At 50.8% G+C, this 17032-nt stretch overlaps 1 protein-coding gene across 3 annotated transcripts in view; it reads left to right on the top strand.

The window, feature by feature from the left end:
* XXYLT1 (xyloside xylosyltransferase 1) overlaps nucleotides 1–17032 on the top strand; it is a 174568-nt gene that overhangs the window by 15634 nt on the left and 141902 nt on the right. The window contains exon 1 of one of the 3 annotated variants that reach the window (XM_070509152.1): nucleotides 5556–5640. The exons of the other annotated variants lie outside the window; for them this stretch is intronic. The gene's annotated coding sequence lies outside the window, so the exon portion shown is untranslated. Of the gene's footprint in view, nucleotides 1–5555; nucleotides 5641–17032 lie in introns of those variants that run through there. 3 annotated transcript variants of the gene reach the window in all.

The raw sequence follows: 17032 nt of genomic DNA on the forward strand, positions 1-17032 counted from the left end.
GCAGCCCAGCCCCTGCCCATAGATACTCGCCCTCAGCTGAAGTGTGGTGGACAGAGCCCAGCCGGGTATTGTGTTCCTGGGTTCTAGGGCTCTGTGACCCTGGCTTCCACTGGCAAGGTCTTTCATGCCTCTGAGCCTCAGTTTCTCATCTGTAAGATGGGTTGGGACCTTCCAGCCCTGAGGGATATTCCATCGCTCTCTCACTGGCGTGTGGAGACTGGGTGCTGGGAAGTTGTAAAGCACTTGTCCTTTCCAGACCTTTCCGGAATGGAGGGTGAGAGATTGGAGGGGTCTCAAAGCCAGTAGTCCCTGGAATGGCTCTGACCAAGTCCTCCTTGCTGACTCTCCTTCCCCCCTCTGGGAGATGTTGATTCGTTTCTCAGCCTCAGTCCCAAGCCAGGCTGCACCTCGGGGTGAAGGGGGCGACGTGCAGAATCACCCAAGCTCTCTCAGGTCTTAGCCATCGTCGTCAGTGATAGCAACGGTTGCCACCATTTAAGTGACAGGCACGATGCCAGCTTCTACCTTCATTCTCTTATTTGAGCCTTGGAGCAGTCAGTCCAGCGAGGAGGGAGGGATTCTCCCCCAGGAAGAGGTTTCACAGATGAGCATCATGAGCGCAAAGCAGCTGTAGCAGCTTCCTCAGAGCCACACAGCTACGAGGTGGCTGAGCCAGGGTAGGAACCCGGTTTTTCTGACTCCTCAACACTATGCCTTGATGCCTGTAGTGTCTGTTTATTTTGTGGTTCGTTCTAGTCCCTCCAAACAGGGAACGGCGCTGTGAGAGCTAGGCTCCCCCGAGTAGGATTCCCACACTGCCCCTGTGCCCAGTGCTCGCTGGGGCCTTATGCACATGTCCTATTGCCCTTGTCAGCAAGTCGAGGGCCCACTGTGTGTCTTGGGGCATGCATGGGGCAGATCTTTTATTCCTCCTCAAGGTTATTCCCTGGAGAGCCAGCTGGGGGCCTTGCTTTAGTGTGTGGGATCTTAGAGGACCCTCGTTGGGCAGCAAGTCATAGCAGGTCAGCATTGGAGGGAACTGGAAAGGTCATGTAGTCCAGTCCCTTCATGCTACCTTCAAGAAAATGGAGGCTCAGAAAGGCCAAGCGACTTGCTCAAGACCACACAGCTTGTCAGTGGACAAGGGACCTGGGGCCCAGGTCTCCTGCCCTCAGTGTGTCCCTGCCTGCTGTCCTTGTTGTTTGTGTCTGAAGCCAGTTCTGAGTTGCGCTGGCTCTCTGTGCGCTTCTTTGTCCTCTGTTTTTGTTCCCAGCCTGACACATTTTTCGGATCTCACCTGTGATTGCCCTGCAGTCGTCTGTGTTTTGTGTACATTGAATGGCTTTGCTTCACACCCCACTGAGCAGCTGCCCCAGAATGAAGCTGAGCGGGCGTCTTCAGGTGCAGGCCCCAAGCCGTTCTGAAAGGCGCCCACTGCCCCTTTGCCTGGCCCTACGCAGCCCACTCCGGGCCTCCTGGGGGCTGAGCCTGTGTGTGTCTGTGTGTGTGTGTGTGTGTGTGTGTGTGGAGGGGATTGTATGTGTGACAGGGGTTGGTGTAATACTCCCACTGCTGCTTTGGCCTAGGTCTGAACATCAGCCCCAGTCCTGCTGTGTCTGTTACAAGGATTTCTGGGTAGTGGGCTCCCCATTATGTGAGCTGATCTACACGACACACAGTAGGGGCCCTGGATGCCTCTTTTTCTGCTGGTTCAAAGTCCAACTAGCTTGTCTTTAAGGTGCCGCTCATGCACCCCTCCTGGAGAGTCCACTCTCTCTGAAGACCTATTGCCTTGATCGCTCTCTCTGATGCCTCTGTTTTCCCCTCCTCTGTCTGCAGTGGTGGTGAAGCTGCCAGATGGGAGGCCTCCAGGGTAGCGTCCAGGTCTGATCTCTCTCTGTCCCGGTGCAGCCTGGTGTAGGGGTGGGCTCATGTCTCTTGAATGAGTATGGTATTAACTGCAGGGGGCCTGGGTCAGATTCCAGGTCTGCCTCATCCCTCTGGGAGGTGATGGGTGGTTGTTTGCCTTCTCTGAAATCCTTCCTCATCTGTAGAAGGGGTGCAATAATATCACCCACCTCAAAACCTTGTGGAGATGAAGTTAAATGAATTACTGTGTCTAAAGGACTTGTTTGTGCCCAGCATGTACCAGGTGTCTGCTGTGAACCTCAGGCCCGGCTGCCCCGTCCCCTGTGAAGGTTGTCCAGGTCTGTTCTGCCTTCCCGCAGCAGGCCCCTCTCTGGGTCCACCCCTACAGTACCATCTCATGGCCCTGCCCTGCCGGTCTGCACCTGCTCATCCTGTGTCACGGGTCAGCTCCTAGTATAGGTGGCCACGCCTGAGCCGGCTGCATGGATGCTTAGGTTTGTCTTATCAAATAAAAGAGTAGGTTTGGCACAGAGACCCCTGGCCCACATACTTTATTATATCCTGCGTACGAGCTGAGTAAGAGTGAGGTGGTGACTGAGCCTGGAGGGATCAGCTGAGACGCATTACGCCCTGTGGTCCCCAGTTTTCTCACAGTGGAAAAGCAACAAGCTTTCAGCTCAAGGGAATGGCTCCTGGGGAGGACATGGTAACTTGGAAATACCTGGTAGGGAAGTGGGCCTGCGCCTTGTGGTTGGCGGGGTGAGACGCTTGTTATTTCAGCTGCTGACTACTTGTTTTAAGGTAAGTTTAACCTGTGGTCAGTGTGGGGTGGGACTTTGGTCCTGAGTCCCTGGGGATGGTACACTGGAAAACTGGCAAGGCTTGGTCAGTCACTGCTGACCTCTGAGTCATGGCCAGAATCTCAGGTCTCTGATTGCCCATTCGGGGTCCAGCTGTGCCTGTGGCCCACTCAGCCAGGAGGGGACTGATGGGTAGGGCATGTGGGGTGCCCTCTGGGAGCATGGTCACACGCTGTCCAGCCTCAGGTGCACTGGCCACCCTGCAGTCCATAATGGAAGGTGCTCCCTAGTGTGAGCTGATGGCGGGCGCCCCCGTGACTTGTCTGAGAGCACCCTTTCTTCCATGTGTTCCAGTTTAAAACTCAGCATAGCTAGTGACTCCCTTCACCAGTGCAGAGCCAACAGCTAAATAGTTAATCAAGTCTGGTGAGTAGTATTTGCAGAGGATTTAAGATGTTATGTGGGTTTGTTCCCTTGACTTGTCTGTTCTTTAGACTCACTGAGCAGCTTTTGCTTTAATCAGAAACGTGAGCAACTGAAGTTATTTCCTGATATGGCTCTCTCAGAGTTGCAAGACTTTTAGAGCAAATGCAAAATGAAAACATTCTCTTTACCTAAGGTGAAGGCTCTGTCTCAGGCAGCTGGCTTTGGGAGATGAAATACGACCTTGCTGCTTAACCTCCTGGTTTCTGGAGCTGTTGACTTTTGAGCCCTTTTCTGTGACATGTGCGGCATCTGGAATTGATTTATGGAAATCTTTGGGGGATTCGTTATAACCTGGAAATATGAAAGGGAATTCTCGCTGCCCCATGAGCCCCCTGGGCCATGGATGGGCGTGTGAAGGCGGGAGGAGAAAGTGCTTAAGAGTGGGCAGGTGGGAGCACCAACTGGACCCCACTGAGAGCCCTTCGTGACCTGCCTCCAAGAGAGTAGAAAACTATAAATGTAGTTCTAACGAGCCGTCTTCATTTCTCCTTGTTCCCCTGAGCCTTGTCCACGTGCAGGCGTTCTTTGGTGCAGCAGGGGAATCTGGTCCCCTGCCCGTTCTGCTTGGTATGGGACCCGCACGTGATGGTGTCTCTCATGGACATTCTCCCGTCTTTCTGTCTTGTCTTCTGCTTGTTGTTTGTGCGGCTGTAGTGTAAGTGATCATCATATTTCTTTGGTAAGCCGTTCTGTGAGTTTCTGATTTTTCACACTGTAAGTAAACCACAGAGAACTTCTCTGTTGTGTACGGTTTTTCCTTTTGAATTGTTCCCAGGAACACTTGCTTGACTTTTCACCAGGAGCTCTTCCCAATCCTCTATGGTCCTGTACCCACAAATGAATGTGTCAAAGTCAGACCCTGCAGGAATGCTCCTCAGTGCCCACTCTTGGCTTTCTATTGGAAAGAGTTTTGCCAGCAAATTTACATTGCCCGGCTCTGATTTCTCTCCTTTTATGTAGTATTTTATTTAAAAAAATTTTTAGTGTTTCATTTTTTATACATTAAATTATGAAGCATCAAAATATAGAAAAATTCAAGAAAAATGTAATAGATACCTGTTTTCCTACTATATATGTTAAATAGGGACTAACAGTTTGTTGTGTTTGTTTCAAATTCTTTTTTAAAAAAATCAAATGTAGATATAGCTGAAGCCCATCCCTACGTCTTCCCCACCCCACCCCCTCCCAGGTGTTCCTTGTCACACCCAAGAAGGTGGTGTACTTTGTGGAATTTGTGTTTTTGTACTTTTACCACCTATATGTGTTTATATATACACAAACGTACATACATAAATATGTATGTTATTCCTTTGTGTATTTTAAACAGTTAAATAAATGCTCTTGTTATATATCCTTTTGATATTTCTCTTTTTACTCGACATTACGGTTTTGAGATTTATCCATGTTGATACATGTAGGTCTTGTTTGGTCATTTTAACTGCTGTGTAGGATTTTGTTATGGGCAGACCTGTTTATCCATTTTCCCTCTGAGAAATGGCTAGGTTGTTCCCACTTTTTTGTTGTTGCAAACACCGCTACCATGAACGTCCAGCCGCACGTCTGTGTACACAGGCATACTTGGGTTTCTCCAGGTTCCCTACCTGGAAGGGCATTTCCTGCCCCATGAGCCCCCTGGGCCATGGATGAGCGTGTGCCCATCTGGGAGCATGTGCATCTCTCCAAGATCCTGCTGAGCTCTTCTCCAGCCGCTGGTCCCACTGTGTGCTCCGTGTCCTCCGGAGCCCGCGGGGTAGACCCCCTTTCCTTGCTGTGGGTCCCGCTGCCATCATGTCAGGAGGTGGAAACCTGAGAACAGCTTTGGGAATGGGACAGGAGAGAAACCGAGGGCAGACTTGAGCGTCCCTTAGCGCTACTCCAAAATTCCTGGCTGTGGCGACTGGGGCCGCCTTCCCCGGCATTTTCAGAATCTCTGTGGAGGAGGGTGAGAGGAAGGTGCCTGCAGCTGAGGGCGGTGTGGCCTTTGCTGAGTCTTGGCCGACTGCTGCAATGCTGTCGAGGAGGCAGGGCCTGGCTCCCCCAGTGACCTGCCGTGTAACCTGGGATAGCTCCATCCCCTGTCGCTGGGCCTCCGTTTCCCTGTCTGCATCATGAGGGTTAACCTGTTGACAATGAGTGACCTGTATGGCCTCTTGGCTCTCCCCATGTTGCTCCCCCACTTTGATTTTTGTAATTGGCAACGTGGTCTCCACTTTCTAGCCGCGGCTCCTTGCCCTGAGTCTCTGGAGGCCGGCAGGTCCGAGTGGGGGTGGGGGCTGCCTTGCAGGGCGTCAGTGGCCTGGTGCTCCCCGATGAGCGTCCCCTCAGTGAATGGTCTGTGCGTTCATAAGCCTTGAGGGAAGGGCCTCAGATCCCGGGGGCGGGACGCCGAAGCAGATTCATGCTGACAGAGGGGACTCCAAGGGCTGCTGCTGGCCCAGGGGACACTTGCGAAAGCCAGAGCAAAGGAGCACTGCTTTCTTTTCAGGTTCGTGTAGCCCTGTCCAGTATGGCTGCGGTGTAAACTGGTCACGGAGCCAGTATTTACTGTGTGCTTAGTAGGCGCCAGCACCGTCCTAGGACGTTCGTGCTCACTGGGTGGATCAGGGAACAGAAGAGACAGAGCATGTGGAAAGCCTCTGCCTTTGTGGAGTTTCTGTTCTGCAGGAAGAAGATTAAATGAGCTAATAGTATTTGTCTGCTTTGCTGCTTGGGATGCAGTGATGTTTGTGCTCAGAAAGGGTTGGGTTTCATTTCATCACTTTGTTGTTCTGTGGTAAGCAATGAGTCAACTGTACGGTGTCCTAGGAGGTGAGTTATACAGTGTTAGCAGGGTAAGAGGCAGCAGAAGTTTGGGGTGTCGTGATTTTTAACTGGATAGGAATGGACACCGTCACTTGAAGGTGGCATTTGAGCAGAGGCGTAAAGGGTGAAGAAGTTGGCCAGGCAGCTCCTGAGAGAGCATTTGGGTGATGGGGTCAGCCAAGCTGAGGCTGGGGTGGGTGAGGGGTGCCTGGTGTGTTTGAGGAGCAGCAAGGCCAGCGCAGAACATGTGGGGAAGGGTGTCTGACCCAGCGGGAGGAGGGCGGGTCCCAGCCCTGGTCCCTCTGAGGAGTCTGGCTGTGACTGACTGGCAGGAGGAGCCTCTTCTGTGTTTTGAGTAGAGAAGGGTCACTCTGGCCACTGTGTGGAGGACAGAATGAAGGGGACACCCATTGGGAGGCCAAAGTGCCAGCCCAGGGGAAAGAAGACAATGGCCTGAGCAGGGGGGAGCCGTTGGGGTGGGGAGGAGTGGGAGATTCAAAACCCATCCATGAAAAGGGGAAGCACAAGGTTTTCTACATTAGAGTTTATTCAGACACGGACTTGTGGCCTCAAAAGGGCTGTAAACAGCAGCTGCCCCTTTGACAGAGCTCGGGTTTGTAGTGTCCACGCTCAGTTGGGATCTGCCCTTCCATGAAGGAAGAAAAGAAGAAAGGTGGAATGAGGGCAGTCTCTGGTGACTGGGAGGTTGTTCGTATTCTGGAATCGGAAAGGCCCGGGCTCAAATCTGGGCCTTGGCCGTTCACTGAGTCACCTTAGACAGGTGACTTCACCTCTCCTGCTACAGCTGCCTCCTCTATAAAGAGCACGGTCATGGCCAGGATCAGATGAGCTCCTGGTTGTTTACGTTGCTGCCTGACATGTTTCGTTTCATTTCTTTGTGGTCCTAGGATGAGCAGATGCCAGTGCCTGGCGTGGTGGGGCTTAGAGAAGTGCTGGGTCTCCAGTTATCACCCAGGGAGTCTGTCTGAGCTTGAGGTTGCACGAAGGGACTTAGTGGGGAGGACTCAGGAGATCTGGTTCTGACGTCAGCTGTGTGTGACCTTGGGGGAGGCAGGGACTCTGTCTGTGCACATCTCCTGGCTGCCGGGGCTGTGCTTGGCATTTTAAACACGTCATCTCACCCACAAAGGGAGGCGACGGACAGGAGCAGTCCTGTTAAAGTCTGGTCGTTGACTGTTTCCTTCCCTGTTCTTGACAATATCCTAGAACTGCCTGCAGCATTACCACTTGATGTGTGTTTTAAACTGACTCACCCTGTTTTTTTTCTTTTTCCTTAGCCTCTCCTTAGGTAACATCTGTGAAATCATAGTTCTAAAGTGTTTTTTACTAACATTTCTAGTAGTCTACATATCAAAGTAAGTCCCTAAGTATTAAAATAGAATGGGTGGTCTGTGTGCCTCTTAGAGGTCCCTTTTGTACCCCTCTGGAGGTGTGTACCACATCTTGGGGAGCACTGGACGAGGAGGTTTCGTGAAACCTGGGAGAGTGGGCAGCCTCTGGAAATGATGGAGGCTGCCCTGAAGTCTGATTGGTCTGAGCTTAGCAGAGTGCTCTGGTGCATCGATCCATCTGGGTCCCCATCCCAGAGAGCCAGGAGGGGAGTGGGGCTTGTGGGGACTGAGGCTCAGCCATGCACAAGACGATGGGTAGGAGGTGGAATGTGAGGCAGGCCCCCCTGGCTGAGGCCACCTTTCTGCCTGTCTGATGAAGCAGGAAGATGACTAAGTGCATCCCTTTGGGTGTCACTTGTGGTCAAACCGCAAGGTTCTTTGGGAAGTCATAGGTCATGGGAGATTACCACACAAAAAAGAACAAATCAAGGAATCTGGTGAAGAAGACTCAGCAGACCTACAACCAGTCAACTTCCTGGTGAGTAGGTAGACTGGGGCAGCTTGTCCTCTGATTCCACAATGAAATCCCTCTTAACGACCGTCTCTCCTCCTTTCCCTGCTCTCCTTCGCTCTCAGAACTTTTCTTATCTTTTGGGGTGGAAAACATTATTTTGTAGCAAACTGGCTCCTACTGTCAGGAAAATTTAGCATTAAATGTAAAAAACCAAAACCTTGTAATTTTTAAAAGAGATGTATTGGGGAATGATTATACCCACTCTGTAAAGGTTATTTGCTTTAAAAAGAGATCACTAAACGTATTCTTTAGTGAGTGCTAGAAAAAGGTAGGGAGTGACTGAGGGCATTTGTTTTTAAGAATGACGGCTCAGTGTTGAGTGATGGGGATCCAGGGGCTGGAGGCCAGAGCAGCAGGTGGTGAGTGGCGAGGTGAAGCTGTGGGGCTGTGGGAGTTGGAGGGACTGTGCTATAGAATTATGGATCGATACTTATGGAACCCCTCTGCTATGTCAAGAATATCTGGAAGGCACGGGGTCACAGTGTGATATCACCGTTAGCTGGTTATTAACACTTACAGAGGCTAGAAGATGGCACAGACCTGTTTTTTCTGCCCCCACTTTTCCCTTGGAGTCGCCTTATGATTCATTGATAATCAGCCTTGGAGGAGCATCTGGGCCACCCCCTCTGTCTCTCTGCTTCTCTCAATGTGTTCGTCTTGTCTCAGATTCTTCCTTGCCCTCCAGGGACGTGGCTGTGGCTCCTTCCCGGTGATTTGCCATAGTTCCTGGTGGTCATCCTGGAAACTCACTTGGAAGGCTCAGGTGTTCGAAGGTCTACAGAGCAGAGCACCTACAAGACCCACCAACCGTTTTCTTGCTTATTCTCTTATACACAATCTCTGTACATCGGTATGCTAACAAGGTCTTCATCTCTGTATCCATTTGCCAAAGACCCTCTTACCACTGGAGGCGAGGAGGATGGGAACAGAGCGAGGAGGAAGAAAAGTTGGTGCAGCCACACTGGGCGCACAGAGGGCACTGGGTCCAGCTCCTTAGCCTGGGGCCTCCTCCCTTCTGGTCGTGATGGGCTGTTCTTCCTTGATGGCTCTGTTAGGGGCACCTGAGTCAACAGAGAACTGAGGTTTTGAAAGCGAAAAGGGGTTTATCTTTGCCATTTATCCTGTCTCCATTACAGGCAAGAAAATGAAACATGGTGGGAACACGAGTAGGGACAGAGGGAGGAGCTGGAGAGAAGGCCCTGGCAGTGTGTGAGGTTGTGTAATCCCCTCCCCACCCCCACCAGGGCAGATGCCCATGGAGCCTTCAGCTGCTCCTCGGATGAAAGGAGTCTGGACCTTTGCCACCTTGGTCTTCTCCTTTGCACAGGCTCTGGAAGTTTGCCCACAGCCTTCCTGCAGTGTGATTTCCAGAGCTGAAACCAACCAGTACCCTGAGGCGGTCTGACTGGCACGGAGTAGAGTGGGGCCATTGTCACCACCCTGCTCAAAGTCCCCATATGGGGGCCACCTGCGCTAGAATCCTGGGGGGTGGTTTTAATTAAATGAAGATTCCCAAACCTCACCCCAGACTCTGACTCAGAATGTCTGGGGTCAGGACCCAGGAGTCTGCGTTTTTACGAGACTCCTCGGTGAGAGCCTGTGCACAGTGAAGCTGGAAACCCTCGGATCCAGGCCACCCCCCTAGCAGTACGGCTGGAGCTCACAGGCTTGCTGGACACACGTCTCCTGTCGATGTGGTTCAGCCCTCAGTCACCCACCATCCAGGTGCCAGGCCCGTCTCTCTTATGTTATGTTTCCCCCTTGTCCTACCCTGGTCACATCAAGGTTTTGGAAGACTGGAATACAGCCCCTCTCTGCTGAAATGCTGGGGATTTTGTAGGGGTCCCAGAACGTTAACTGCAGATCTAGTTGTCTGGAAAGCACTGATGGTGCAGGTGGGGGTGAGGGTGGAGAGGGAGCCAGACAAGGTGCTTTGTAGTGGCTGGATACCCTGCAGTGAGGACGGTGGGGGGCCCTGTAGCTTTTGAGCTGTTAGTAAAGTGGGTCATGAGCATAGGTGTTGGAAATTGCTTTGGAAATTAGATGGGCAGGCTTCGTTTTTCCTCTTCAGCTGCTTGTGGTTCTGCCTGACAAAATGGAATTAAATCTGGGACATCTTGCAGAAGTGATAAAAGTCGCATTAGGGAGGGGCCCAACTTGTGGATTTATATTTTCATTTTCTCAGAAAAACTGTACATCAATGATAATTTTTAGCTTTTTCATTGAAAACTAACAAATTCAGAGCATTTTTCATTTATCCTGGGAGATCTTTGTTTTGAAAGAGAGTTAAAGTTATTGGTGGGGGGGGGGGCAACAGGCAGCCACTGATAACAGAGTATTTTTAGGACTTGATAATGATTAAAAAAAGAGATCAATAGATCTGTTACTCTACCCATCTGCCAATCAATCATCTATCTATTGCTCCCCAGTCCAGGAAGACTTCATTCAAGGAAGCACCTTTGAGATAATTTCAGACGTAAAATTAAACAATGGAGCATAGTTATTCTAAAGCAACTTGTAGGTTAGGAATACAACGTATTAGGCAACAGCTCCTGTGACAAAGTGAGATATTACAGCCCAGCCCTACTGGACATTCTGACCAGCAGGTTAAAGGTGAGAAGAAGACCCAGTTTCCTGAAGGTTTAGAATGAGTCCCATGTGGAAGAAATTCCTCTCCTTTGGGGAGGGGCTAGAGTGAAGCTGGGGAAGCACATGACACACCCGGGGGAGATCCTGGGGTCAGGAAGGAGCCTCTGCCTTCTCCCGTCCTCCCAGGAACAGGCCCTGTGGGACCATTGCTGTGTCCTGGAGCAGGTTGTTGGGTTACCCGTTACTCTGGGTGCTTTCCTCTGCCCGTTCACTTGCTCATTCCTTCCTACAGCAAGCACTTGCTGAGCTTCCACTGTATGTAAAACACGGCCAAGAGCTGGACGCGTAGTGGTGAGCAAGACAGACTAGGTCCCTCCTTCATGGTGCCTTCCAGGCTGGTTGGAGCCTGGGGAGAGACAGACAATACATGAGAAGACCCTTGAAAATGTAACTTGTCAGGTGATAAGAAGTGCTATGGAGAAAATAAATCTGGTAATGGAATAGCCAGGACTGGGGGTGTGTGTGTGTGTGTGTGTGTGTGTGTGTGTGTGTATATGTTGAGGATGGGGTAGCTACTTTTTTGGTCGGAGAAGATCTCAGGAGGTGACGGTTAAATTGACACCTGAATGGCTAGAAGGATCTAGGCATGTGAGCACTCTGGGAGAGGCTTCTGAACAGAGACGACAGTCAGTGCAAAGGCCCTCAGGTGTAACAGGTGTTTGGCATGTTTGTGGGATTGGAAGATTGCCAGTCTGTTAGCAGATTTTTCTTTCCTTCATAGAAATATGCCTTCACATTCATAGTGCAAGTCAATGAGAAAAATTTTTTTCCAGAAAAGCATTTTTCCTCCAGCTCTTGTTGGAATTGATTACTAAGATCACACAGATTAGGAATGTATTTGTGGGAGCTGACCAGCCTGTGTTGGGGCTCCCTTGTGCCCACTCACTGCCCTCAGAGCAAGTCACTCTCTGATACTCATTCTCCAGTTTGTCCTGAAGGATGCTATGGGGTGGGGGTGGGGGAGGAAATGGGAGACCTACCCCCGCTCCAAGAAGGCACAACAGCTCCTCTTTGGGAAGGTGCCAAGTACTTGTCGATTCCCTGAAAGACGTGTCCTGATTCTTGAACTCAAGGAGGGCTCTTCTCCCATCTTCCCTGGTGTCCTCCCAGGCTGGAGAGGCCTGAGAGCAGGGGTCTGGCACAGGGACATGTTATTTCTAATTGTGAGGCAGATATCCTTACTTAGTGACTTTTCTGATATTAAGATGTCTTCAATTCAGAATTGTGTTTAATCGACCTACTGGTTTGGACGGTTTTAGTAACTTTAGAAGCTTGGTTTGCAAATAGGTACTCCATGCTGAGCAGGAAGAGTGAGGAAGGAACCTTCTGGTTGGGCACTGGGCAGCCCTGGCAGAGGCGGGACCCGGGGTGCGGGCTGAGTGTAGCAGGAGGGAGGACCCGGGACCACCTTTCCTCCCAGGCCGAGCACCGCAGAGCAGCGGGTTATTGCCGTGTAGTATCTTGGACTGTTCATTACACAATGTATTCTTTTGTCAAATCTAGGTGTCCTTCTATGGGGAAGGCTTTCTGTTGGACAGGGTGATATGTCAGTTGTCCTTACTGAGCTCCTCCTCATTCCTCATAAAAACCCTGTGAGACAGCCACCGTGATTCTTTCCCATTTTATAGATGAGGCAGAGTTGAAGTACTGTTTTGACCAGGGTTGCCACGTGACTAAGTGGTGGAGTTTGCATCTGAACCCAGAACTGCCCACCCCATGCCTGGGCTTGGCTCTCAGGAGGCACCGACTCCCCATCACAGGCGTGAGTCCAGCCCAAGCTGGTGCTCGCAGAGCTGAGGTGATAGCTCCAGGGGAGGGGAGTTTGCCAGCCCCCTGGCGGACATTACCGTTAACGCTCTTTTGCCGAGTCCTGGTGTTGCTGCAGAAGCCTTCCTACCCGGTGCTCCGGGCGGCCCCTTGGGGCAGGTGGAACCCCATTTGGTGTTCCCGCAGTACAAGGATTCCAGCATATGGCGGGGTGCGCCTGGAGTGTTAGATATGGATAGGTTTCCCAGAGCTTTGTGCTGTCACTCTTCTTTCCAACAGCTCTTCCAGGGACAGTCTCTGGCTGAGCATGGGGAGGGGACGTCACCCTCCTGCGGCACTGCTATTGGTGGCGGGAGGAGCTGCTGTTCCTCAAGCAGGCCTGGGTGTTTCCTGGAAACCTGGCATCTCCCTGTGCACAGGGCTGGTCCCCGCCACCTCCCTTCTTGGCTCCAAGAGCATGGCGTGACCTGACTCCAGTGGGGTATGCCAAGTGGTAAATGAGTTTTCTCCACCAAGCTGGACTAAGGCTTGGCATGGCTTTATGTCCCCAGTAGAGCAGTGGTCTGGCTCTTCAGGCCTGTCTGTGCCAACGAGCCCAGGGCCAGGCTGGCAAAGATGTCTGTCCTGCCTGGCACCAGGCCCTGCTGTTCTGGTTGCTTTGGCCTCCCCATTTTGGAAGTGTTGCGAATGTGCTGTGCATGGTGGATACGAGACAAGCTTCCCCTCTCCCCTCGCCCAAAATCTCTTGTATTACACAGTGCTCTCTCAGTGACATGCTGTATTTTGAATAACAAAGTACAGCGTGAGAACACCTTAGCCTGGAACAACCTCAGTCATTACTGAATTGGGGTGTTTCTGGAAGTTACTTGACAGGATTCATTAAAAATAAAAGGAGGCAAAGAAATTTAACACAGATTTAGCCATTATCTCTGGGGTTTTGATCTCATAATTATAAGCAAATTCCAGGAATTATAAGCGCTATTCCAGAGCTAGGAGACTGTCCCCGGAGTGTTGATGTAAGAAAGCCTTTTAAAGATCACTAATAAAAGGAAGATACTAAATGGCTCATGATTATAGGCTGATGGAAAAACCAACTGCCTTAATGATATGAACATGGGTTTTGGGGGTTGGGATACCATTTCCAATAACAACATCCTATATAAATTCACAAGGAGCCGTGTCCAGAACATCTCAAATGGATGATGTGTTCTGGAAAACTGCTGTGCGTGACTCAGCTTGACTCGGGTTGATAAAGGCATTAACATTGAGGCTGCACATGAAGGGTTTGAAAAAGAAATCATTTTTTAAGGTGGGTAGGGGAAAATAGTATTTAATAATAAAATGTTTAATTTTAAATATGTATATAAATTAATTAATAAAAGTTACAAACAGTGATTTGACTTTTTAATTGACATCCCTAAAAATCATGTAGTCAAGTTGGGATAAGCCATTGTTTTGGATCTTCTTGTTGACCACTTGCCTTCAATATGAGAGTCGCCTTATATTCCTGGTTTTCTAGATTCTATGATAATTCTTCCTGCAGCCCCTGAGGTGGGGAATGTGAAAAGGAGGAAGAACAGAGGGAGGGGTGGCATTTTCTCTGACCATTTCCCTCTCTTTCCATCACTCTTGCTTCACTGCCTCCTGCCTGGCACTGACCCTGGGCTGGGGGCTTCAGAACCTGCCAGACCCCGACCCTGCCCTCGGAGACCACAGGGTGCGAAATGGTTGTAGACATGGGGAGGCCTGGATGTTTTGATCACACTTGCAGTGTCTGTGGTTTGCTTCTTGCTGCATAAAGTGAACTCCATGGAACATATTAATTTATCTTTTAGGAGATTTATTATATGAAATATTCATTGCAGCAGGCTTCACCGTACTGCATTTGGAACAACGTACTCAGTACAGTTTGTCCTCATAAATCTATCAATGCTGATGGGATGTAATTGTCTCCTGTGAAGCTTTGGGGTGGGGTGGGGACCCGGGAGGGGGAGAAGCTGGCTGCTGGGGCAGGCCCTGCTCTGTGTGTGTGTGTGTGTGTGTGTGTGTGTGTGTGTGTTGGGTTGTACATATCCATTCCCTATCTTTTTAATGATTATAGAGCCTTCCATTTCTGAGAGAGCCCTCTTGTCAGCTTCCAGTTTCTTGTCAAATTCCAGCTTCTGGCAGTGGTTGGGATGTGTAATGAGGCTCAGAGAGAAAGGCTGCCTCCTGAGTGAAGACTGATCTGTGAGGAGAGGGGATTCAGGGGTCTGAGGAGGGAGATGGAGTGGGGGCAGGGGCCTGAGTGTGGAGTAAGTGCAGTGTGGCCGTTCCATGTTAGGTGCTTTGTCTGCTTGTCCTGAGGAGTCCTAACAGCCACCAGGGGAGGGAGGCGTTATCATTCCTGGACATCCATGAAGAAACTGAGGCTCAGGGAGGGTTAGTAACTTACCCAGAGTGCAGTTCATTTAGTTCATCAAACCTATACTGATGCCTGTCACGTGGCCAGGGGCTGGGCACAGGGCAGTCACAGCCTCCAGCCTCAAGGAGTGCCCCACCCGGCGTTCTAGAAACAAAGACCCGGAGAGGAGTCAGACAGGGAAGCGGAGCCTCCTTCCACGTGATACAGGGTGCATGGGACGGTGTGATGAATGGTGGGAGGCTGTGCACAGCCTGGAGTGAGAGTCCATCTACCAGGCAGATGGGGGCTGGGAGGGAGGGGCGAGGCTGGGAGACGGGGTTCCCACGGTGCCACAAAGAGCAGATACAAATTTATAAGGACATAGGACACCAAGGTGTGGCGGACAGAGTGGGGACTGCCTAGTTCAGTTCTGCCCGATCCCCGGAGGAAGGGAGGGCAGGAGGGGCACCCAGAGCCACTAGTGTGGGGTCTCATAAGCCTTGCTGGGGAGTTTGGACAGTAACCGAGGGCAGTGAGGAGCCGTCACAGGAAAGAGAGAAATGAATTTGTATTTTGGGAAGATTACTCGAGAGGCACAAGAGAAGCTGGTTTGGAGGGGGATGAGGCAGGAGGTGGGGAAACCTATCAGGGTTTGCGATGCCCGTGCAGCCAGGAAGCCGCGGGCAGAGGGTGAGGGGAGCATGTGGGGTGCAGGAGGTGAAAGACGAAATTCGGCATCTGTGTCGGGAAACTGCAGAACTGGTCTGGATTCCCCACCTCGGGGTGACAGGTCACAGAAAAGAAAACGTCAAAGAAGAAAAGCAGTCAGAAATAGGATAAAGGAATATAATCCATTAGAAAAGGAATGTCAAGAAATTTTAAAAAGACTTTTACAAAGAGATGAAAGATTTAAAGAGTTACAGTTAGGCAGTGTGAGCACTAACACAATATAAAAGTTTTTCTACGTTTAATAGTGTTTTAGAAATTTAAGTAGACCCATAGACAAAAGCAAACACACTCGTGAGGTAAGAGAAAAACAGGTTTCTGGCCAAAATCCGAACCCAAAGAAGGGAAAAGCAGACAGAGGGCACTTGACCGCCCCTGCAGGGCTGCGAAGGAGATCTGGGGGTGCAGGCTGGGGTGACACCAGGAGACTAGAAGGAACTGGGCAGAGTGAAAGCAAGGAAAAGAGAGAACGGAGCTACCCAACTTGAGAACTTTTTGGGTACTGCCCACACCTGTCATTTTTCCTGCTGGCAGGGCCACTGACAGTGTCCCTGAGCTGGTCAGGGTATCTGCATGGCTTCTACTCTCTGTTGGCACCCTCCCTGTTCAGGTAGGTTCTTGGTCCTGAGGTTGTTACTGTGCTGGCTGTGCAGCGTGTGGCAGCCTCGCAGGCTTGTCCGTCCTGTCAGCTGCCAGGAAAGAGGGAGGTGGAAGGGGTCATCAGCAGATCTCTTGTGAGGGTTGAAGATGGAGGAAGAGGAACATCTGGGCTCTGGCTTGGGCTGCATTTATTGAGTGCCTCTTGTGTGTGGTGGAATGTTCTAGATGTTTCAGGGCACAGGGAGAAACAGGGAAAAGTTGCAGGACTATGTGAGCAGAATGTCTGGTAATTTGATATCCTGGGGCTACATGTGGGCTGGACTTATAGTTTGGACTAATATCGAACAAGGAAACCAGCTCTTTAGGGTCCTGTTAGTTCTCTCGTCTACTGTAATCACTGGTCGTGCTGATGTCTTCCTCCTCTGCTGGTTGCTATTGAGAAAGAGGATGCATTTACAGTGGAAAGAGCCTGGGACGTGGAATCTGGAGACAGGGTTCAAGTTCTGGCTCTGCCATTTATTAGCTAGGTGACCTTGGGCAGGTGTGACCTCTGTGAGCATCTGCTCTCTCAGTTGTAATTTGGAGCTGTAACAGTGCTGGCTGCCTCCCTGAAGCCCCAGGTTGCCACGGGGATCAGTGTGTGTGTGTGAGGGTGTGTCATAAACTGCAGGGCTCTCTTCAGCAGCTGTGACATCTTTAGACTTAAGTGTTCTGGGGAAAGTGGTGCCTCACAGCGTCTCCAGGGTGTCTGGGACACTCAAGAAATGCTGTTGAGTTGATGGATGAGTTTACTTAGGCAGTAGGCATTTCCCGGGTTCCGTTTTCCAGTGGCCAGACCCTCTTACTATTCACCCTGTTGGTTAAGGGAGGTGTAGCATCTGACTAGCCCATGGAACACGTGTAGTGGCCACCAGGAACACCCATGCCGGGGCCCGTGCCAGCTGCCCAGACTTGCTGAGGGTCCTGATTTCAGGATGAGACTCTTTAGCATGGTTTCCAGCCACTGGGCACAGAGCTACCTTCA

The sequence above is a fragment of the Equus asinus genome, chromosome 5 (genome assembly GCF_041296235.1).
Source record: "Equus asinus isolate D_3611 breed Donkey chromosome 5, EquAss-T2T_v2, whole genome shotgun sequence".
In the NCBI taxonomy this organism is placed as follows: domain Eukaryota; kingdom Metazoa; phylum Chordata; class Mammalia; order Perissodactyla; family Equidae; genus Equus; species Equus asinus.